This window comes from Sminthopsis crassicaudata, chromosome 4 (genome assembly GCF_048593235.1).
Source record: "Sminthopsis crassicaudata isolate SCR6 chromosome 4, ASM4859323v1, whole genome shotgun sequence".
Lineage (NCBI taxonomy): Eukaryota > Metazoa > Chordata > Mammalia > Dasyuromorphia > Dasyuridae > Sminthopsis > Sminthopsis crassicaudata.
Window position 1 is genome coordinate 177,980,323 of NC_133620.1, and position 24,680 is coordinate 178,005,002.

Genomic DNA, 24,680 nt, shown 5'->3' on the forward strand with positions numbered 1-24,680 from the left:
TTAAAAAGAAAAAATAATAAGCATTTCCATATTTATCATGTTATACAAGAAAAATCAAATCAAAAGGGAAAAAAATAAGCAAACACAACAATAAAAGTGGTACTATGCTTTGATCCACATTCAGTCTCAATAGTTCCCTCTCTGGATGCAGATGGTTCTTTCCATCACAAGTCTATTGAAATTGACCTGAATCACCTCATTGTTGAAAAGAACCACGTCTATCACAGTTGGTCATCACATAATCTCATTGTTTCTGTGTACAATGTTCTCTTGGATCTGCTCACTTCACTCAATATCAGTTCATGTCAATCTTTCCAGGAGACTCCATTATCAATTAAGTTTTACAAAGGGACTTTTACTGAGAACATATTAGCAAGAACCAAAATACACAAACTTCCCTCTTTCACAACCAAGGCACACTTTCTCTCCTACATACTCACATATATATATGATATGTGTCTATATATTATATATAGGGTATATGTATATAGGTTTACCTATGACTGTGTTTGTATATACATACATATACACATAGGTATGCATATTTTTTTACATTCTAAGAAGTGGTAGTAAGGAGGAAGTGCATGAAAAGGCATGGAAACGAGAGATATCATGTTGGGAAGTGGGTTCAGATTCAAAGTGGTTGATATGTAGGGTTTTCCCCACTAAGTTCACTTCTGGATGTAACTTAGTCAATGAACATATTTCTTACTTACTTGCAAGACTCAGTTTCTTAGCTATTAAGTTGTTTCTTTGCAGGATGGAGTCAAGTAAGCTATACCACCCTAAGGGTCATCTTCTCATTAGGTTCAACTGTTGTAGCCACCATTCATCTCTATCATAGACAACAGTCGCTAAGTATTTGGTAACCCTTTCAACCATCCAAAGTTCTGCTCATTCAATTAAAATTAGGAAAGAATACACACAAAATATGCAAAATCATCATGGCTTCAAGGTAACTAGGTGGGAAGATAAAGAAGCTGAAAGTGAGTAGCAAGTTCTTCTACTGCCAACATTGCTACATCTTTCCCTAAAAAGCTTGACGGCAGCAGAATTTGATGAACTTTTTACTAGAAAAGAGAGAATTTGTATCTATTCTTGTTTTTTTTATTTAGGTTTGGTTTGGTTTTTTTGTATGCACACAGTTCTGAATCAGCAATGAATTGAAAGGTTTTCTTTTCCTATACAATAAGCTTAAAGGAAATGGTCAAAAATTTAAACTCTGAAGCAGAGATACGGCTTTTTCATTATGCATACCTGGAAGCAAGCTGATCAAGCTTTCAAGTGGATTGGTACCATATAATATGTACTCTAAGGAATAGACTTTCTTTGACCTGTCTTTTATTACATAGCATATGGTCATTGTCTCTATTGACATAGATCAAAATTATTCTGTACCATAGGAATTCAACTCAATTCAGCAATCATTTATTAAGTATTTATTATATGAAATGTTTTGTAGACATAAAGACAAAAAAAAAATCACTGCTCTTACAAAGGTCATATTTTACTGGGGCAGGGATATAATACATGTAAATACATGATAAGTTGAGATGAAAGATAGAGCACTAAGAAGAACTTTTTTTAAAGGGAAGGAAGCCACCAGAGAAAATGATACTTGTTATATGAGTAATATCTGTTTTACATAATCATGTTTCCTGTAAGAATTGAATTCATGATGTCTTTTAGAATTCCTACTGTTCTGTTGGATATCTTTTTCATCTGACATTGCTGTCCTGATAGATACAAAGGTTGTAAGGAGCAGTGTCTATTTTTAGTAATTAAGTATTTTAATCTTTCATGATAATGTTCATAATCTTTTATGTAGCATGATTGTTTCATTGTGTTCCAGTTTCAAGCCTAAAATACTGAACCAGCCTAATTTAAACCTGGCCCAAAATAGCACTTGAATTGATTCTTGAAGGAAGCTAGAGATTCTAAGAGAAGATGATGCAGATCTGTTCAGTCCTATCGAATTCTTTGTGAGCCCTGTTGGGGTTTCTTAGCAGAAAGTAGTTTATTGTTTTCTTCCCCAGGCCATTTAACAGATGAGGAGTTGAGGCAAACAAGGTTAAGTAACTTCATCCAGTGTTACACAGCTAATGTGTTTAATGTGGTTAGATTTGAACCCGGGAAGATGTCTTCCTGACTTCAGGCCTGGTGTTCTATTCACTGCATCATCTTCCCCATATAGATGTTCCCTAATGCTCTTTCTTCTTGACAGCATTCCATAGTTTAATTATCATACCCATACATATAACTGAAAGAGAAAAAGAGAGAGAGAATTCCTTATTATTTACTTTCATGAAATTTATGTTGAAGATAAACTGACCTACTGAGAGTTAGCTCAATTCAACACTACATCTCTCGTTTCTATGCCTTTTCGTGCACTTTCTCCTTACAACCACTTCTTAGAATGTAAAAAAATATGCATACCTATGTGTATATGTATGTATACAGACATATGTAAACCTATATACATATACCCTATATATAATATATGCACATATATCATATATATGTAATATGAATGCATGTGGTATTTATGTGTGTATATACAGGCATGTAAATATATACATACATATACAGATACTCTATATATATGTGTGTATATATATATATATGTGTGTGTGTATACACACATACACATTATGTACTATGAATTCATGGGATATTTATATGTGTATATACACACATGTGTGTATTGCATATACACATGTGCATTTATACATGCATTGTGCTGCCTACACATATACGCACATATATATTCATACATATAAGCATGTATGTGTTCATTAACTTGAGAAGAACAAATATTTTATTCTTTTCTTTGTATTTCTAGCAATGTGATACTAGTCCCTGGCATATAATAAGTTCTTAACAAATGCTGGTTGATTAATTGATTGATTAGAATGCTTACTTCCTTTAAGGTTAAATTCAAGCTACTAATTCTTATAAAAGCCTTTCCTGATCCACCCTAATTATTAGTGTTCTCTTTCTCTTTGCATTACCTTGCATTTACTTATGTGTGATGGTTGTGAATCTCCTTCTTCCCCTAGTGGAATGTAAATTCCTTGGGATTCTTGATGGATATTGATCCAGCAAAGCTGAATGAAAAGGAGCAGTCAGTTACATGAGGGATACTAGGACTGAGTAATATCAAAAAATCAGAGGAGACAATAGTACCCAAAAGAAGGAGAGAATGGTTAATTGTATCACAAGCCATAGGAAGACCAAGTAATTTAGTAGATTGAGGATTGAAGAAAAGCATTGAGTTTAAATTAAGAGATTATTGTGAAACTTAGAATAGTTTCAATCTAGATTTAGAATCAGAATTGAGATGGAGTTGGAAGATGGAGCTCTTGGTTTGGGGTTCCAGGTCAGAGGGGAGAGCTGAAGTGAAGCTAGAAGGGTTTAGAATGAAGTAAGCAGTGAGGAAATGAAAGCAATGAATGAAGAAAACCCTTTCTAGGAGTTTGGTTATGAAAGGAACAAAAGATAATGAAGTGGTTGTTTAGGTGACAGCATGTGTATGGATTGCAGTGCCAAAAAAAAAAAAAAAATCATTACTTTGTAGGCAACCCTCTGGTGTTATATTTCTCTGAACTAAGATAGATTGGTCCTCAGAAAATAGTCATATCATCTATTATCCAGACTAACTGAATTCCCTTAGCACGATCTTCAAGAATGCATGAACCCCACATTAGGATAACACATCAGAAAAAGATTTCAGTCTAAATTGGTATTGGTTGGATTAAAATATCTCTGACATTATAAAGCCCAGTATACATACTTATAGTATTCATGAGATTTTTATAGTTATATTCTAAGATTATTTTAAAATATAGTTGAAATGCCTTAAAAGTTCCCAACTCTGGTCTATGGTCTCTATTAGATTCTGAAACTTTTAAGTAGGTGGTTTTAGATGCTTTTTGTAATGACTTAAAACAGAAAATATGGATAAAAATGTAGATTTTTAAAATAGGACTAACTAGAAAACAAAATTGATTTCATTTAGACTCATAATTATTTTCCTTATTTCTACATAGCATAGTTATTATAGAAATACAAAGGGAAGGTAGCTGATATAAACATTCAAATTTAGGAAGGAAATAATATTGGTATATGGGAAGAAAGACAGATGGCTTAAATTTTTTAAACTTTTTTTTTCACCTTAAACTTAAATACAAAATAAGAAAAGAAAAAAAGTCACCATGTGCACAGCAGAACATAAGAGAGAATTCAAAATATAAAGCAATAAATTTACATTTCAAGAAATCTTATATAACGAATACTATACACTGGATTCAGAACTATCCATCTTTGCTTCTTTATTGGTTTTCTTTTATTCTCTGCTATGCATTTTTCACTTTATTTTTCCCCTTCCTGTCCCCCACTCCTAAGAAGGCTATAATAAAATGTAGAAATATGTACACATACATACTCATACTGCAGGTCCTGGAATAATATTTACAGGCAATCAAAAGAAGTAGGCCTGTAATCAAAAATATCATAGTTAACAAATTATCCATAATATTGAATGAAAAAATGAATATTTAACAAACTTGAAGATTTTCAGGACTTTGTCTCAACTAAACCCAAACTTGATAGAAAATTTAAGATGTAAGAGCCAATATCAAAGATTAATTTCAAGGAATTCAATATGGACAAATAGTTTATGTTTTTTATATGGAAATGTAAACCATATATTTAAGACTGACATCAGTAATAGGAAAGTTCAAAAGAACGACTGGGGTAGAGTTGAGTATAATGTGATTCTAAAAAGCAAAACTGTCTAGAAAAGCATAAAAATAGTAATTATGTTTTACAAATGAGGTGCACATGAAGAATTGACATAGAGGCAATAGAGGAAGGAAGACAACTTGTAGTGTTGAAAATCTTCTCACATCAGGAATAGGTTAAATAAGGAACATTACAAATATATGTGTGTGTGCGTGTATACCATGAAGGGTATAGTACCCTCCAAAAGCTATAAAAAAGTAGAGGGGGAATAGGAGAGAAGGGAAGAATGGGGGGAGAGGATGACAAGGGAGGGATGCATGAGTAGGAGAAGGTTGAATAATAGCAAAGCAAGTTAAGAAGCAGAATTAAAGTGGAGGAGTTAGTAGGGATAGGAAATAAAAGAAATACAAACACTACAAGAAGACTCAGAAAAATAAAAAAAATTTTAAAATAGGGTTACTTTTTGTAGTGACAAGTAACTAGAAATTGCGTGGATACCTACTAGTTGGAGAGCAGCTGAATAAGTTATGGTATATGAATACTATGGAATATTATTAATCTGTAAGAAATGATCAGAGGGATGATTTCAGAGAGATATGGAGAGACTTATATGAATTGATGCTAAGGGAAGTGAGTAGAACCAAGAGATCATTGTACACAATAAGAGCAAAATTGTACAATAATCAATTCTGATGGACTTCGCTCTTTTCAACAAGGAAATTATTCAGGCTAGTTTTGTGATGGCAAGGACTGTAGGAACTGAGAGTGGATCAAAATCATAGTATTTTCACTCTTTTTGTTGTTGTTTGCTTGCATTTTGTTTTCTTTTTTCATTTTTTTCCTCTTTGATCTGGGGTGGGGGAAAGGGAGAAAAAAATTTGGAACAAAAGGTTTAAATAATTTTAATAAAAAAGAAAATAAAAGAGTAAGGCTAGTAATCATTGACATTAGACAAAATCAGAGTTGAAGATTCAATCAAAAGAGAAATCTACATTATGTCATCTATATTAATATTGTTTTAGAAAAAGTTTACATAAGAGTAAATGTGTATGTCTATATATGATTGTGTGTCTGAATATATGTGGCTATGTATGTATATATGTAAATATATGTATATATGTGGATATATGGATGGGTGTAAATATAAATGTCTATATGCATATATAGGTATATGTAAATATATATGTGCTTAACTATAACCTGCTTGGAGAAAGTGAGGGAAATGAAAGGGTGGAAAAAGAATAAAGCAAAAAGTACACAGCAGAGAACAAAAGAATAATTTATAAGGAAGAAAGTTAGGCACTCATGAATATAATTTGTTATTATATATGCTTTCTTGAAATGGAAATTTATTGTTGTGCATTTTGAATCCTCCCTGATGATCTGCTGGGTACATGACAATTTTTGTTTTGTTTTGTTTTTCTTTCCTATCTTTCTCTTTCTATTCTGTTTTGTCTTATTTTGTATTTAGTTCAATTTAAAAATTATTGATTAATATGACTGACATATAGTATAGTTTCCCTATCTTTTTCTTTTGATTAAATCTATTTTAACTTTAAGTTGGTCTGAGATCATGATTACCACCCCTGCTTTTTTTTTTTTTTTTTTTTTTACATAATAAAATCTACTCTTGATCTCTGCTTTATGTTTGGGTGTAGCTCTCATTTGTATAACATTGAAAGTAACCTATTGTTGAGCTCAAATTTTTAACCTACTGTTTCCATTTTATGGGTGAATTCATCCAATTCACATTTCAAGCTATAATTATTTCTTGTTTATTTTCCTCACTATCCTTCTCAGCCTATCCCTCCTTATTCCTCTACTTTTTTTTCCCCACTAGCTATCTTGCTCTCCTATTACTTAACCTACCCCTATGAATTCCTCCCTTATTCTCTCTCCTTGCCCTCTTGATTCTATCTGAATTTATAACATGTATATACTCTTCCAAATATATATCTTATTTCCTTTTTATTCCATTCCCAATGTGAGTAAAGTTTTACTAAAATCTGCTCTTCCCTTACAAGCATTTTTGTATCTATTTTCTTTTCCTTTTTTGCTTCACTTATATGATAAATTTGCTCCTTTTTTATCTCTACTTATATTGATATGTAGATATAGACACACACATATATATGTATGTATTTTAGAATTACCTCCAGCATATTCAGCTCAATCCAAGCCTTTCTTTCAAACTACCCAATTTAAAATGACAGCAATAAAAGAACTAATAATATTTTCATATATAAGAATTAAACAATTGGCTTAAGATTTATTTTAAAACTTTTAAAACTTAGAGATAAAGAATGATAGTATTTATTTCCCTTATGAAATAATATGTGAAAGATATTCATCCAGTATAAAGGTATTTCATTCCATAGTTATTCTCACACAACAAAGTGGGATTCATATTGGGAAGTATGACCTTGAGTATTATAACATGATGTAGGAGACAAGAAATCTCAAAGACATTCTCAGGTACAAGTCTCATTAGGATAAAAAAATCTGAAATTAACTTCCTCAATAACTACTTTTCCTTATTATTGTTCTGTAAGAAATGGCCAAACAGGATGATTTCAGAAAGGCCTGGAGAGACTTACATGAACTGATGCTGAGTGAAATGAGCAGGACCAGGAGATCGTTGTATACTTCAACAACAAAACTACATGATTATCAATTCTAATAGATGTGGCATTTCCAACAATGAGATGAACCAAATCAGTTCCAATAGAATAATAATGAACTGAACCAGCTACACCCAGCGAAAGAACTCTGGGAGATGACTATGAACCACTACATAGAATTCCCAATCCCTCTAATTTTGTCTGCCTACATTTTGGATTTCCTTCACAGGCTAATTGTACACTATTTCAAAGTCCTATTCTTTTTAGATAGCAAAACAACAGCTAGGACATGTATTCATATATTGTATTTAATTTATACTTTAACATATTTAACATGTATTGGTCAACCTGCCATGATGGGGGGGGCGAAATTAAAACAAAAGGTTTGGCAATTGTTAATGTTGTAAAATTACCCATTTTTATATCTGGTAAATAAAAACTATTAAAAATAATAAAAACTACTTTTCCTAATGACTATCCACTGTGAGCTAAGTCCCAGAGTCCTCTAGCTAACCACAGACAAACATGACTAGAAGAATTCCAGCCAAGGATCTCCACTCTCAGGAACATACAATCAGAACATATCTTTCTAGGTCAATGTGTGGATCTCAAGCAAGGAATACAAACTCAGTAAGGAATGAAACATGAAATTTTTCCCTATGTTAATCAATCAATAAATGTTTATTAAGCATCCTCTATGTGCCACACACTCTATTAAGGCCACTCAATTTTAGTCAGGGACAATGACTTGCTTCTCCCCTCTATCCATGATTGTGAGAAAAAGTGTACTTTTCCAAGTCTGATATAGATATAACCCTGTCTTTCTACCTCTTCTTATATCAGTTACTTGCAATGCAGTAAAAACTGATGATGATAATAATGTTGAGCTAGAACATATTAGAAAGAGCACTAAATTTTGAATCAAGAAACCAGAGTGTCCAGATCTGTCATTTATTACCTATCTGACTGGATAAGTCACTTCCCCTTTTTGGTGAAGTGACCTTTCATTTGAAAAGTGAAAGGATTAAATGAAATAGTCTATAAGATCACCTTCATCTTATTAACCTATAAACTACTGTGTTCCTACTAAACATGGAATGCTTCTTTCTGTCCCTTACTAGGTTTAGAATTATGCACAAAAAAGATTCAAGGCCAGAATTTCAAGGAATCAAAATATTCAAAGACTAAAATGTAGAATTCCTAAGTTAGTCCTGAACATGCTGGGATCATTTAATTTGTCATGTGACAAAAATCAAGGCACTCTGATTTTTTCAGTAAATTTAAGCTGACTTAAAAGTGAAACAGAAGAAATTAATTAAAAGAAATGAACATATTAAAGAATCAGAATTTCCAAGTTGGAAGGGGCCTCAGAGTCCAAGCTGTATGTGAAAAAAAGTCACTATAATGCTCTTCTCCCAGCCCCAACCCAACAAGTTTGTATCTTGACTTAATGGGAAAGTTGCCTCTGCCTAAAGATCTCCAATGAGGAGGATCCACTGCCTCCTGAGGAAGCCTGTTCCTCTACTAGATAACTAGTTATCACTAAGAGGAAATGTTTCCTTATCTCAAATATTAATCTTTTCTGAAATATTCTTCCTAGATCATATATTCACTGTCAGGCAAAACAAGCCCAATCACTCTTTCATTCTTCAAATTGTTTAAAACTGTTTTGGGGGGGTTCCTTTGTGGTTTTGTTTTCTTTAGATTAGTACCTCATGTTTCCTCAGTTATCATTATGTAATGGACATTTGGAACACCCAGTTTACCTAATATGGAAGTTTCCTAAGGTTTGTCCTAGACATTCTGAGATCTTAATATGGAAGCAAGGCACTCTTACCATGTGAGTGGACATAGCCTCCTTTGATTGGGTGAATTAGCCAGAACAGGGGATGTCTTTAAAGTTGATTGTCTTAAGCAAAACAACAACAACAACAACAAAAAAAAAAAAAAAAAGAAAGAAAGAAAAAAAAAACATCATCTATGAGTTCAATTGAAATTCTTTCTAATTAGTATAGAAGAATGGATTTGTCTTTTTTCTCAATTTACTTTATTTCCATCGTTCCAGCCTGAATAAGAACTAATGAGACTGAAACCAAAAGAAAAGGAAGAGTTATTGTGAATATGCCTTAGCAATAAGTTGCTTTGAGGTTTTTTTTTTTAATTCCCCTGTTATAGGTCATGGATTTCTTATGATGAAGATGATGATGATGACAATGATGATAACTCTTAGAGAGAAGCTAAAGGGAGGAATAAAAGATACTGCCTATTTTTAAAAAGGGGGGTCTTTTCAATATTTTTTGGCCAAGGAAAGACCTCATTTTTTTTTTCTTAATGATGAGATTAATTTTCTCAAAAGGAAACTGCAGTTTTAAAATAAAACAGGGAGGGCACTAAAGAGTTGCATTTTGCTTCATGAATTTAATAAAATATTTTCTACAATCTAGAGAGTTATCAGTTGAACTAAGGTGTTCTGTGTGGGTTTTTAATTTCTCTAGTCCCTTAACAAAATTCTCTTATATTTTCATCGTCTGAAGAAATCAAGTTTTAAAAGTGGGCTTTGTGAAGGTTAATGCAGTAGAGGGGCTAATGTAACCCCCTAAATCAAAATTCTCCATAATCAGGATCCCACGATTCTGCAGGCAGAAAATGACAAATGCCTACATCAAACTTGGACAATGCCACATATGGATATTAACAATAACTTCAGGTCAGAGAAAAAGCAGTAAAGCATTTATTTATATATAAAAGTACTTAAGGCAAATACAATATACATGTCCTTTTAGAAAGTCTAATGTATTCATTGTAATGTTTTGACTTCCATACTAAAAAAAATTTGTCAAGGTGTGGGAGACTATATATTTTAAAGAACTTTGCAAACCTTAAAATACATACATATATGTGTGTGTGTATATATATATATATATATATATATATATATATATATATATATACATATATATATGTATATGTTAACAATTATTATTACTTAGCAAATTCTTGCCCCTATGTTAGAAACTCTCATACTCTTGACCTCAGTTAATCTTCAAATTTGGGCAATCTCCCTGTCATTTGATTTCTTCTTGTCTCCTGTGTGAATTGAGATTGGTATTCAATGAATCTATTATTTTCCTTGCAACAATTCAAAATCTTTTCTTTTTTCCTTAAGGCCCAAGCTCATGCTTCCCCTCTATTCTCTCAATATCTTAAGTTCACTGAGATTTGAAATGAGTTTCTTGAATCGCATACCTTCATATCTCCATGATTTTTCTCTTGTTTATTCTGTCTTCCATACAACTTATTTCAGAAAAAGAACTGTCCCCAATTCTTTAACAATACTAATCCTCCCACTTGTTTATATACACCTCAGTCCATCCTCTCATGCTTTCTCAAGGACATTGCTCTCTTTCATGCACTTTCTATCTCTCCACACCCACTAGTGCCCTACAAACATATTCAGTCCTTACCTCTCATAAAAAAAAATATTGAAGGCCACTCTAAACCTGAAGACAAGAAGAGCTTCACTTAATTATCATCAGCAACTTTACAAGAGACACTGACAAATTATTTAAAAACATTATGTGAATGTGAGTACTCATATTTTAACGTTTTTTTTTCATATTTCTACACCCTTGCAAGAACACTCAATCTTTCACTTTCACTTAATCAACAAACTTCTTGAGAAGTATTCAATACATAATTTGTCAGGTCACTAAACTTCCCTGGCTCTTAATTTCCTCATTTAAAAGAATGTAGTTGGACTAGATAACTTCCAAAATTTCTTCCAGTCTGATATCTATGAGTTATGATATAATTCCTCCATTTTTCACTGCCTATTCATTCCTCTCATAACCAGGTAAAATGGCTTCTCTCTCAATAATACTCATGAAACTGCTCTCTCAGTATTTCCTAATTGCTAAGTTCAATGGTCTTCTTTCAACCTTTATCTTCTTTGTCCTCACTATAACATCTGACCCTGTTAATAATGGCTTCCTTTTAGATATCCTCTACTATCTTTGGCTTCCACAGAATTATATTCCTGGTTTCTCCCCTATCTCTGACCACTCTTTCTTTGTCTCTTGATCTAGATTCTTAGTGTTAGTTCTTTCCAAGATTCAGTCTTTGGCCCACTTCCCTTCTCTCTCTGTTCTTTTTGATCCTCTCATAGCTCCATAATGTTTATATAAAGGCCTCAAAATTTATATCTTTAGCCATGATTATTGTACTTAGTTCTAAGGAGGCCTACTAGAGATCTCTATCTGGATGTCCCAACTCTACCTCAAACTAAGCTCTTCCAAAATTGAATTATCTTCCCACCAAAACCCATTCCTCTTTCTGATTTCCTTATTTATGTGTACAGACCACCAATGTTCCAATAATCAATATTCAAAACCTGGGAATAATTTTGACTGCTTTATAATTCTTACCTTTCATATTCAATTCTTTTACAATTCCTTTCAATTATGTATTCAAATATCTTTTGGATGTAGTCATTCCTTTCTATTCTCATTTGATAACCTGTAAGGTCTCTTTCAGATCTTTATTACTACCTATTGAATTATTGCAGTAAAAATATTTCTAATGGAGTCTTTTATTTGTAATCCATGCCCCCTTCATAATTCATAATTTACATTGATATCAGATTAATCTTCCATGGGGACAGACCTAATGATGTCACTTCTGTATTCAATAATAGAAAGGGAAAGCTTACATTTACATAGCTTTTTAAAGTTTGCAAAATTCTTTATTGATATTAATTCAGGTGAGCCTTGCAACAAGCCTGTGAAGTAAATACTTCTAGTATCATCATCATCAAGATCACTGTTTTACAGGACAGGAAACTGAGGCTCATAGATGTAAAGTGATTTAGGTTCACACAATCAGTTATGAGTCAAAAGTGGTATTTGAACCCATTTCTTCTTGACTTAAATAGACAAACGTATACCTTAAAAAGAATCCCCTTGGCAACATATGTGACATATGGCATAGAGAGAGTAAATAATCATCTAAAATATATTTATATTCACAAATATTTATAAACAATTTATTTTAATTTTTGATCATTTCTTTGCCACCTGGCATGAGTCTCTGCCAGAGACTTAAACCTTATGGTATTTTTCCTGATTGAATTTCAAATCTTGTTTTTGGTATATGAGAGGTGGGGTGACAATTCTTTCTCATATTTACTTAGAAAAGGAGATACTCTCATCTCAAAAGTGTTTTCCCTTTGAAGCCTAGAGATTGCACATCAGATGTGCTCCAGACTATGAATGCATCAGAATCCCAGTACATTTTTGGACAGGTTAGTGAATAGTTTTTGTATTGAGCCTAAGTGTGCCATCCTGGGATGCAACCTATTGCTCAAATGCCAAGCAAAACAAGCCTAATCCCACCTCTGGATTATAGCCCTAGAAATTCTTAAAAACAGTTTTTATATCCTCCTTAAGCCTTTCTATCTTTATCTCTTTCAACCAATCTTCAAATTGCATGGCCTCTCAGCTTCTCATCAAACTGGTCACCTTCTTCTGAACATACTCCATCTTACCAATATTTTTTTCTTAAAATGTGATACCCAGAAATGAACATGATAATCTAGATATGATCTGAAGAATGTAGAATACAGATATACTATTACCTCCCTCTTTCTGAAAATTCTTCCTCTCTTATTGCAGCTTAACATTGTGTTAAGGATTTGGAGGGGAGGGATCTACTATGCTACACTATTGACATAAAAAGTTCACAGTCCAGTCATTCTTCCAGATATCATTCACAGTGCTTAGGCTGAATATACCAGAATGATTTTACCAAGTGAGAATTATGATTAGTGATAATCTACAATGTGAAAGTTTTAAAAGTGAAGGAAGTAGAGCCAAGATGGTAGAGAGAAGTCAAGATATTGCCTGATTCTCCCCAGCTTCCTTCAGAATCAATGATAGATCAAGCCACTGAGCAGATTTTTGAGTGAAATAATCCACAAATATTCAGTGTATAATAATTTTCCAGGTAAGATATCTTGAAATGACTTCAGGAAAGGTAGGCTGAAGTGGATATGAGGGAATGGAACTCAGCACAGTCAGTGCTAGGAGATTCAGCACCAGGAATCTAGCAGAAGACTCTTAGACAAAGTACATCAGCATTGACTATTCTTTCCTGGTTCAGAGGGCCAGTGGCTCAGCACAGAGTTCCAATGCAACCACAGAAGATAAACTGGGACTTCCAAACCCCAGTACAACAGGTGGGAGTAGGCCAGATCAGCTCAACTCAATAGGAAAGCCTGCAGCATCACCAGTCCCAGGCAATAAAAAAAGTCAGTGAGAGGACTCCATCTTTCTGTGAAGAAAAAAAAAAAAAAAAAAAAAAAAGAAAACACCTTGAGACAATTTCCTCTGTGTCCTAGGAACGTAGCTCAACTTTTTAAAATGAGCAAAAAAAGCAAAAAGAGCCCCAAACACAGAAAGCTCCTATAGTGATAGGAAAGATCAAAATACAAACCCAAAAGAGGATATCAATGACAAAATTACTACATGTGAAGCCTCAAAAGGGGATATGAACTGGTGTCATGCTCAAAAGGTTCTCCTGGAAGAGCAAATAAAGGATCTTAAAAGAAAATAGAAGAAATATCAGGGAAAGAAATGTGAGCTATTCAGGAGAATTATGAAAGTTTTTTGGGGAAGTCAACATCTTAGAAAAAGAAGCACAGAAATTGACTACAGAAAGCAAGTTCTCAAAAAATAAATTTGGCAAAATGGGAAAAACACACACACACACACACACACACACACACACACACACACACACACACACACCTTCTTAATCCCAGTATTCCATTAGTGTGTTATACATCCACAAAACATGAAACACAACATTCTCTGAGACACTGAAAATTAATATCATTTAGAGGGCAATAGAAATGCACATAATAGGTGTGAAGCAACTGCAACATATAACCAAAAAATAACTGAAGACTAAGAATAAAAGATGTTATTAAGGAAGTATATAATGAAAAAACAAGGGCAAGAAATGACATGTCTAAATCCCAACTTCACAACTAGTATTTTTGCCATGTCAGATGACAACAGATATAACCTGAAGATTATTTGGCAGATCTCCTATGCTCAATAAACAGGAAGACATGAACTAGAGTCACACAGGATGAGTTATTACCATGAGCTGTAGTTATTAGTGACTTCTAATCTATAGCATTGAATAGAAAACCCAAATTTGTGCATTTTAGTTTGAAAGTCTTGTATTTGCCTACTATATGGTTTGCTCTATGAAGGCAGGAACCATGTCTTAACCAAGCATTGTATTTCCTCCAAAATCATGTGCTTTGCACATATTAATGCCTTAATAAGAATTTTTTTAAATTAAATTCTTAACAAAACAAATATAAACCTACCACTGCATAAAAGGCCAATTTTCTGAAGCTATATGAGGCAAAAGATTATCATATTGATTCATATTTTTGTATGTGCAATCACCAACATGTACAAACTCTTTAGACTTTAAGATTTATTTCTCTCACAATTTGAAAATAAATGTTTGAAAATTCATTATGACATGTATTATCATATATAATTGTTTTTCCCAAGGAACTCAACATGGAACTGCTTTCAAAAATCTGTTTTTATTTGTCTGTCTTATTAGCAGAATTGAGCTCTATGTTTTCTATTTCCTCTGATCAACCAAATGTGTTATTCCTCATTGAGGTTTGTCTAAGAATGTCTAAACCAAGGCTATATCTTCTCAACGTTTCTTAAGTAATTAAAGAACAAACAGATGTAATAGATTTCTAATACACTGGATATTCCTGTTTGATATTAAATAAGTAATTGAGCAAAAATTCTAATTTCTCAGTTTTGCAACCCAAGAATCATTTTCAACTCTTTACTTTCACCATTTACATCCAATCAGTTGCAATCTTGTCAATTCCATCTCATCAATATCTTTTACATTTGTTCCTTTCTCTCTATATACACACCATGACAACCCTAATCCAAACTGTCATCACCTCCTGTCACCAGTCAATTCCTTTCTCCACCTCTGACACAGCTGTCATATAGGTCTGACTATGTAATTTCACTGCTTAAGATTTTTTTTTACAAAATTCAAATTTTGACAAAATACAAATTTCTTTTTGGCACTTAAAGCCCTTTGGAATCTGATATTCATATGTTAATTGCATTCCCCTTCATATTCCCCTTCAGACTCACCTTACACTGTAGTAAAAGTGTTCAACTTTCTGTACCCCATACATGGCACCCCTATTCCTTTTGAAGATGTTGTCCCATGATAATCATATTATAGGAAAATGTACTCCTTCTACTAACTATTTTATCCCTAGATAATAATGTCAATAATGTTTTTCCATTACACATTTGCATATTTAGATTTTAAATATAATGATTTAACAAAGCAAAAGAAATTTTGATAAATCAGAGTAAAACAAATACAGAAATAATAAATATGTCAAATCTACATATAATCTTATATTTCATTCATATACTAATGTGCACAGTATATGGGGAGAGGGAAGTGAATATTCACCCATGGAAACTTGTTAAAGAGGCACAAGTGAAGAAAACACACATATTTTGAATAATCCCCCAATTCTGAAATTTAAAAAAAAATTTGTTCCAGAAATTGTCCATCAAAGTTTAACAAATGTAGCTTCTGTCTTGAACAGATGCTTCTATTGTTAAACTTAATTCATCCACTCTGCTTAACTGACATCTTATTTGTTACAATGATTAATACAAGTTACTAGATCTCCTTGGATGAATTCTCTGATTCTGTTTCCTAGCTTTTCTTCTGATCAGGTGAACTTATCCTTCAACAACAACTGTAGTATCTGTCACTTCCAGCTTCAAGTTTTCCTCATGTAGTTCTGAAAAATTACCTTTAAGAAGAAGGGGGAGGGGCAGGTAATTGTATTTTGTTTTGCTATTATTAAAAGAGTTGCTATAAATAAAATTTGTACTTATGTTCCACTTTTCTTTCATTCTAAGTCAACATGTGGCCTCAGACACTTAACATTTCCTAGCTGTGTGACTCTGTACAAGTCACTTAACCCCAATTGCCTCAATAATTTTTTAATCTTTTTAAATTTTTATCTTTTTAAATTCTCTTTCCTCAGTTAACAACATAAAAATTCTTCACATGTACATCACTGAAGCATACTGTATTTTCTAATCAATCTAGTATTTCATAGCTTATCATATTCAAAATGAGCAGCTGCCATCTCAGTTCTTAGTCACAGTAACAGCTTTCTTATATCTCTGAGCAGATCTATTTCCCCAGACAAATAAATTGTCAAGGGGAACTTAACTCATCAGAAGCTTTTCTCAGAAGCAGAATTATTTTCCAAACAAGTAAATTGTGAAGGGTCATTTTCTTAGACATAAAATTCAGGAGAATATAAATGAGTCAAAATCTTTGCAACAATCAAGAAAAACAATATACATTTCATGGTTCTTTTGAACAAATTGTTAAATTATGGATTGATAATAAATTCTTTTATACACCCTTCTGACATTATTATGCATTTTTGTCAGCCAATATAATGGTTTCTTCAAGGTGCTAATAGATGTTTATAGTAACAAAAGCTATGAATGTTTTGTTTAAATTATGTAAACATGTAATTGGCCTATATTTTGAAAGATTCTGGTATTCTAAAAATAAATCTGTCTTGTCTTCAGGTAAAAGATAGACTACTGCCACTAAAAAGATGAAAGAAAAGTGTCCCATAAGTACAAATTTTATTTATAGTAATTCTTCTAATAATAGCAAAACAAAATAAAACTAGTAATGAAGGGAGTGTCCATCTATTGGGAAATTATTGAACAAATTATACAATATTAATAGAATAGAATATTATTATACCATAAGAAATAGTCAAATAGTTTGGAAGGAAACTGGGAAGATTTCTACAGACTTATGCAGAGTAAAGTAAGTAAAACTAGAACAACTTTTACAAAGATAAGATTATAAAGAAAAAACTCTGGAAAAGATTTTATAATTCTGATGAATATAATGACAAATTATAGTGATGCACTCAAAATACATAATTAGATAGATTTCTGAACATGGCCAATGTAAGAATTTGGCTGGATTATGTTACATATGTAATGAGTGCTTCTGTTACATTAATAAGATCATAGATTTAAATTCATTCGTAAAGGGCACTAGCATTATGAATAAGGAACAATGTAAATCCAATTGTTTAGGATCCACTTGGATCAATCTGCAATCTTGAAAAACATAGTGTAAAGGGAGATTTCATACTCTTCATGTTCCTATATCTTATTAGTAGAAAGGAGACTAATGTAAACTTGAGAAAATGCTCAAAAAAGAAAATCGGATCAAAATAGTGTGAACAATAACAATTTGATAGCACTTTAACATTTACAAAGAACATTTCTAGTATAATTCTTTAAAATAGATAAGTATTATTGTCCCCATTTTATAAAGAGACAATTATTCTTTCATCTAATGAGCAGTATCTAATAACCACTATTCATTGGTACATATAGGTGAATAATAATGAAAATAATAATAGCAACTCACAATACTTTACATTCTGTCTCCTCAATTAGAATGTAATCTGGCTGCTCCTTTAGGGCTAGAGTCCTCTAAAAGGGCACAGGACTCACTAAGTGTCATATTCATTTGATTGGGAAACTTCCTGATCATTGGCTCTTCATGATCTGCAAAAGCTTGCTCCTCTAGTTCACTATTTCCTGATCATTATCCCCTACCCACTCCCTCACCATGGTCTATAAAGACTTAGCTAATTGGTCTTTCTCTCCCTTCCAAGGACTCCTTTGCCTATGGTACTTGTTGTGCCTTCTTCCAAAGCATAGAGAAGGGTGGAGGGAAACAATTTTTCTTTCTACCCACTCCACCCACCCCACCTCTAAGAGTTTATGTCAGTGCTTCAGAAACACATGGCAATACTAGAAAGGCTTTCATGAGGTCCGAGAAGGGAGGTACTGATGGGTAACTTTCCTGAGCTATGATAGCAACAGGCACCCTGGAAGATTTTATGTAGAAGCATTTGGCAGAAATAGATATGCGTGCCTACTCAGCCTGAGAGGGAACTCCCATTTTTAGGTTTTTTAGAGATTTCCTGATATAGTATATTCTTTAGAGAAGAAAGATAATCCATATGGTTCCTTTCTAAAATCTTCCTTGGAAATAGAAACCAGTTACTCAGAAGGTACAGCTCAAGAGCAAAGGGAATTGCTTATTCAGTATCTCTTAAAATGTTTGTCTTCTAGAGGAAGTATAAACCACAGGGTGGCACTGTAGTCTGGAAAGGATTATTATATTGTGGGAGAAGGGAATTTCATTAGTATCTCTGGGATTTGCCCCAGTAGCGAGTACAAAGTCATTTTATTTTTTGAGGGAAAATGGTGAACCATTTGAAGACTCACTGTGATTCTATATTGGCTCTTATGCTCCCAGGGAATCCTCGAGTCTGTTGTACTTTCTATAGGTATGAAATAAGTATTAATCTTTGCTTGATATATTCATTTTTCAGTCAGGACTTAGGGGTCTTATTCCCAGGTTTGGAGACATGAGTGTTAACCTAAGTATATTTAGAGATGTTCCTTTAGCATTTCAGGTGAAAAGAATGAGCAAAGAGAGATGATACCCATCTTGAAATCAGCCTGCATATTTCTCCATGAGTTTCATCTGTGGGAGGGCTCCTTGTCACAGGTTACTGATGTTCACATAGCTAGTAAAAGATATGGAAATTGAAACCTGCTCCCTCAGTAATAGGAGAATTTTATGTAGCAAGTTTTTCCTTTCAAAAGTCATCTCAGATACTATGTGCACCCAGTGTACACAAATTTAGCCATGTAATTTGAAATTGAATAATGGAACACTTCAGTTCTCTTAAATCAAATGTCGATATTTAATAAATGTATATATCTCCATTTTCAAAAATAATTCATTAACAATTAGGGCAGTTTAGGCTAATAAACACTAATTGCTCTATCCAAGACTTAATGAGTTGTGTATTCTTCTGTTCCTTGTTTCCTTTCCCCCCACAATATTCTATACTCTATTATGAAATCTGAATAAGGTTTTAGTTCCCCTTTTCTTTTTTTCTTTCTTTTTATTTGTGTTTTTTGTTTTGTTTTCTTTTCTTTTTACTACCATATAGATGGTATTCAAGCTGTTCTCAAGGAAAGCCCAGAGATCTTTGCTCTTTTCCCAGGCTTTCTTCCCAGCCACTGAAAGGAAAGGGGGAAAAGGGTGGGGGGAGCAACAACAAGAGACTGTGTGGTGCTGTCTGCCTTTGCCATCATACGATGGTGATGTAATGGACCAGTGCTCAGTGACTGGCTGCCTCCAAACTGGTCATGCTCTGTTCACACATGGAGCAGCAATCGGCTTACAAGTAAATCACATCTGAGCACAAGCTGACCTCACAAAGACAACTAAAGGGGGAGTATTCATAGTCTAACAAAGCATCAGTGAAGCATGAAACTAAGGGAGACCTTTGCCTGCTGAGGGAAACAAGTTTCCAATATCTACACTCAAGTCTGCTTAGGGAGAAATTTGTAGACTATATAGCAACATCTTCATGGATTACCCAACTTTCCATTTTGAAGGCGTTGAATATTAATTTTGAAAAAGAGGACAAGAAAGGAGGGAATTCCAGTGTCTAGAATGGGATAAGAAGTGACAGTAGTTAATAGAATAAACAGGACAAGGCATGAATTTCATTTCAGAAGCCTCCAAAATTTATCTTATCAATTATATATCTCAGGTTGTTAAATATCCATATAAATATCCATATAGAGTATTTTAGTTGTGAGCTGCAGACTACATTAGGTATCTAAGATAATCACTGTATCTGTGATCTAAACACTTTCAAAGACCTGATACAAGGAAAGGAAAAACAAAGAAGCTGTTATCTTAGAAAAATCAAAGTCGCTCCTTTAAACTACAGCTGTGTCCTTTGTTTATAAGCATTTAGAATTGCAGCAATTAATTTGGAACTATGCTCAAAAAAGTTATCAAACTGTGCATATCCTTTGATCCAACAGCATTGCTTCAAGGCTTGTATCCCAAAGAGATCTTAAAAAGGGGAAAGGGACCTGTATGTGCAAGAATGTTTGTGGCAACCCTCTTTGTGTTGGCCAGAAACTGGAAACTACATGGATGCCCATCAACTAGAGAATGGCTGAATAAATTGTGGTATATGAATATTATGGAATATTGTTGTTCTGTAAGAAATGACCAACAGGATGATTTCAGAAAGGCCTGGAGAGACTTACATGAACTGATGCTGAGTGAAATGAGAAGGACCAGGAGATCATTATATACTTCAATAACAATACTATATGATGATCAATTCTGATGGACGTGGCCATTTTCAACAATGAGATGAACCAAATCAGTTCCAATAGAGCAGTAATGAACTGAACCAGCTACACCCAGCGAAAGAACTCTGGGAGATGACTATGAACCACTACATAGAATTCCCAATCCCTCTAATTTTGCCCGCCTGCATTTCTGATTTCCTTCACAGGCTAAATGTACACTATTTCAAAGTCTGATTCTTTTTGTACAGCAAAACAACTGTTTGGTCACGTATACATATATTGTATTTAATTTATACTCTAACATATTTAACATGTATTAGTCGACCTTCCATGGTGGGGTGGGGAAGGAGGGGAAAAATTGGAACAAATGGTTTGGCAATTGTCAATGTTGTAAAATTACCCATGCAAATATCTGGTAAATAAAAAACTATTAATAAAATTGCAGCAATTATTCAGTCTTTATAAAATGCTATCTAAAATATTTCATAGGTGTAGATATCTAGAAATCTGGCCTAAAATTTACCTTTCCACTGACTCAGTCCTTTCCTGGGAAGGAATTTTTCAGTTATTACTGTATCAATTATTTAGAATCCCACTAGTGCTCTTTTATAAATAGGTTACCATGGAAAGAAATGCATAGCTTTCACAATGCTTCAGCCTGACCTTGGCAGTCATTCCCAAGAGAAAAGGCTTTATTAAATCTCAGGCCACTTCATATTAAAAGATACCACATGAATCTAGCTATCTATACTTCATCCCACTCAATATTCTCTACTGCAAATCACTCATAAGGGTGAAGGTACTCTTTCCTCACTTATCTTGAAAGCTTCCACCATACTAGAGTTACTTCATTTTATGTTGATTCCTTCAAAGAGATAATTATGAAAGTCCATATGTGAAAACTTATCTATTTCCAACCTGATAATCATGCGAAAGTTGAATAACCTTTGTCTTAAGCTAAGCAGAAAAAAAAATGTAGTAGAAAGTGTATTTGTACTATACAGGATTCCAAACTGTTGATTGAAATTAAGAGTTCTTAAACTTAGGTGTATGTTTGTTATTGAACCCTTTACAAGTTTCATAAAACCTGTAAACAATAAGAATACTTTCAGAATATTTTTTTAAATTTACAATTTAAGGAAATGCTGAATTTCATTAAAGGTTAGTGAAAATAAAGATGTAATTTTTTTTTCTATACAAGTTAATAGATTTCTTTGGCAATATGGAGGTGCCAGATTAAGAACTTCTGCTTTAAACAGGAAATAAAGGTAAAAGCATTTGTTTAATTGAGTCTACTAGGAGACATATGACATGATGATGATATGATATGTGATATGATCTGATACATGATATGATTATACCACGTGATATGATATAAGATGATACAAAATGACATAAATAAATTTTATTCCTTTTCCTTCAGCCTAGACTAGATTAAAAACAACTTCACATTTGCATTACCATTGATTTCTTTTCAAGGTGTTTGACAACTTGATTTTGGTCATAAATATTCTCTGAATACTGATTGGCAGGGTTCTTCTGACAAATCACAGATTTTCATGCTAACATAGAAATAAATATATTTCTATATAGGTGTTATAATATATCCAATCCAACTTACCATAAGCAAGCACTAAGTTTCAGGAGACTTTGCATTATGAATTGACTATCAGACTGAGTCCATGTCTATTTCAGTCTATGAAAAGTTGAATAATGGTCAACCTGCAATGTGGCAATTATATTTAAACCCTCCACAAATTTCAAACCAATCTAAGTAATTTACCCATTCACATATAATATATACAAAGCATTCCCATATATACATTTTATCCTCACAACATAGAAAGGAAGTTGTCACCCATATTTTCAGATAACAAAACTGAGGCTCAGAAAAATTAGTTTCAATATGTATTTCAAACATCTGCCTGAAGCCTTTCCTGATGCCCCTTTTAGTGTCCTCCTTCCAAAACTACATTTGTTTTTAACTACTTTCTACACATTTTAATTTATTCATTTATATTGGATGGATGGATAGACAGATAGAGATAGATAAATAGATAGATACAGGAGAAGGATTGAATTATATATATGGGGACAGCCAATGTACACATAGAGATGGAATAATATAACAAGAAGGTCAGTTTATTTGGACCACTAACATTCTCTGGTGATATCTGTTATGCTCTTCCTCTCATGCTTCATTTAACTACTTTGTATATATCTGCATTTACACAAAGAGACATATGTATAAAACACTTAGCATAGTGCCTGGAATATAATAGGTGCTTAATAAATGTTTATTTTCTTTCTTTCCCCCATTCACTTTTATTTATAATGTATATAATTTTATATATTATAAACAGAAACTTCTACATAATTCATATTTATTTATTTTATATAAATGTAATGTTTCTATACAGGCATATATATATATAGAAATATATGGATATATAAGTGTATATATATATATATGTGTGTCTGTGTGTGTCTGTGTGTGTGTGTGTGTGTGTGTGTGTGTGTGTGTGCGCACGCGCTTATGTATTATGTTGTCATCCCTTAAATCCTCATGAGTTTGGGTTAATTCTTTGTTCTTGTTTTTCTATCCCTTATCACATTGATTGGTACATAATGGACATTTAATAAATATTTGTTAACTGATTTATTGATTGTGTGAATTGTCCAAAGTCAAATACCTAGTGAGTGGTGAATCCAAAATTTAAAGCTAAATTTCCTAACAAGCAAACTCAGTACCCTTTTGCATAAAGCACTGCCAAATTTATCACAAAATAGAGAGAAGGAGGAAATCACGAACAATGTAATCTTAAAACAGAGTTGATCCTTAAGATGTAACTGATCATTTAATTAGCCCCATAGAATCAGGAACGCACTCATACAGTAGGAGGTCACACTTAAGCTGGGATTCTAAGAAGAGGAGAGAAGTGTATTCCAGATATAGGAAACAACCTATACAATGGCAGACAAGAAAAATAGTGTTATATGTGAGGGACAGCATGATGGTCAGTTCCTTTCTAACCACTGATCTTCTCTGATGATATGTTCATATTCCCATGAAGTTCTTCATTGGTCATATATTACAGGCTACTCACACCCATAATCCACCTCACCGTTGTTCTTCTGTTCAGTTATGTCAGCTGTTAGACTTTTCATGACCCCATTTGAGTTTTCTTGGCAGTGATATTAAAGTACTTTGCCATTTCCACCTCCAGTTTATTTTACAAATGAAGAATTGGGACAAACAGGGTTAACTGATTTGTCCCTGGTCACACTAATAGTTTGGTATTTGAGCTGGATCTGAACTCATGAAAATGATTACAAGACTAGTGCTCTATTTACTTTTTGTCCAATGTTGTTTTGGTAAATTATAATTGCAATTCGCCAGAAATTATTGTATTCCAGGATTCCCAGCCATATAGCTTCCCTGGAAGAATACTGATGATACAAATAGGTCTTTGTTCAAGAAAAAAGGCTGAGGGTCATTAAGAACACAGGCAAATTCCCAATGGCACTCCTCCTATTCAATTGTGGATCCATTCATGATCCATCTGCAATATCTTGTCAAGATAAGTGTACCATTGAATCAGCTACTTATTTTTTGTCCATCCAATTATATATTCTGTAAAATACATATGGTATATATTCTTCAACTATTTGGTTTTTCTTTCTTTTCCCATGTGGATAATTTGGTCAAATCCTTTTGAGTGATTAGCCTATGGATCAACAATCAGCATCTAACATCTCCAGCCTATGCATTCTTTGCCTCACACACTAAAAAACATCCAAATTGAGGTTGAGACTACTGACTAAGTTGCTAGGGCCATTCATACTTATATTCCTGTCTTAAATTGAGAAGCATAACAAAGTTAGTCTGTTACAGAACAGATGCCTCTGTTTCAAACTAACTTCAAAACATAGATATTTCCATGAGCATTTTAACTTGACAAACAGAATTTCAAATTCT

At 33.2% G+C, this 24,680-nt stretch overlaps 1 protein-coding gene across 6 annotated transcripts in view; it reads right to left on the reverse strand.

The window, feature by feature from the left end:
* Positions 1-1,496: 1,496 nt before the first annotated feature.
* The window catches only part of SMPDL3A (sphingomyelin phosphodiesterase acid like 3A), a 98,669-nt gene continuing 75,485 nt past the window's right edge, over positions 1,497-24,680 (reverse strand). Inside the window, exons 9-11 of one of the 6 annotated variants that reach the window (XR_012489214.1) lie at positions 4,445-4,495; positions 3,012-3,107; positions 1,497-2,260 (exon numbers count right to left, since the gene is read on the reverse strand). The gene's annotated coding sequence lies outside the window, so the exon portion shown is untranslated. Of the gene's footprint in view, positions 2,261-3,011; positions 3,108-4,440; positions 4,496-12,083; positions 13,692-24,680 lie in introns of those variants that run through there. The other 5 variants (XR_012489213.1, XR_012489212.1, XR_012489215.1 and 2 more) reach the window with 5 other exon arrangements.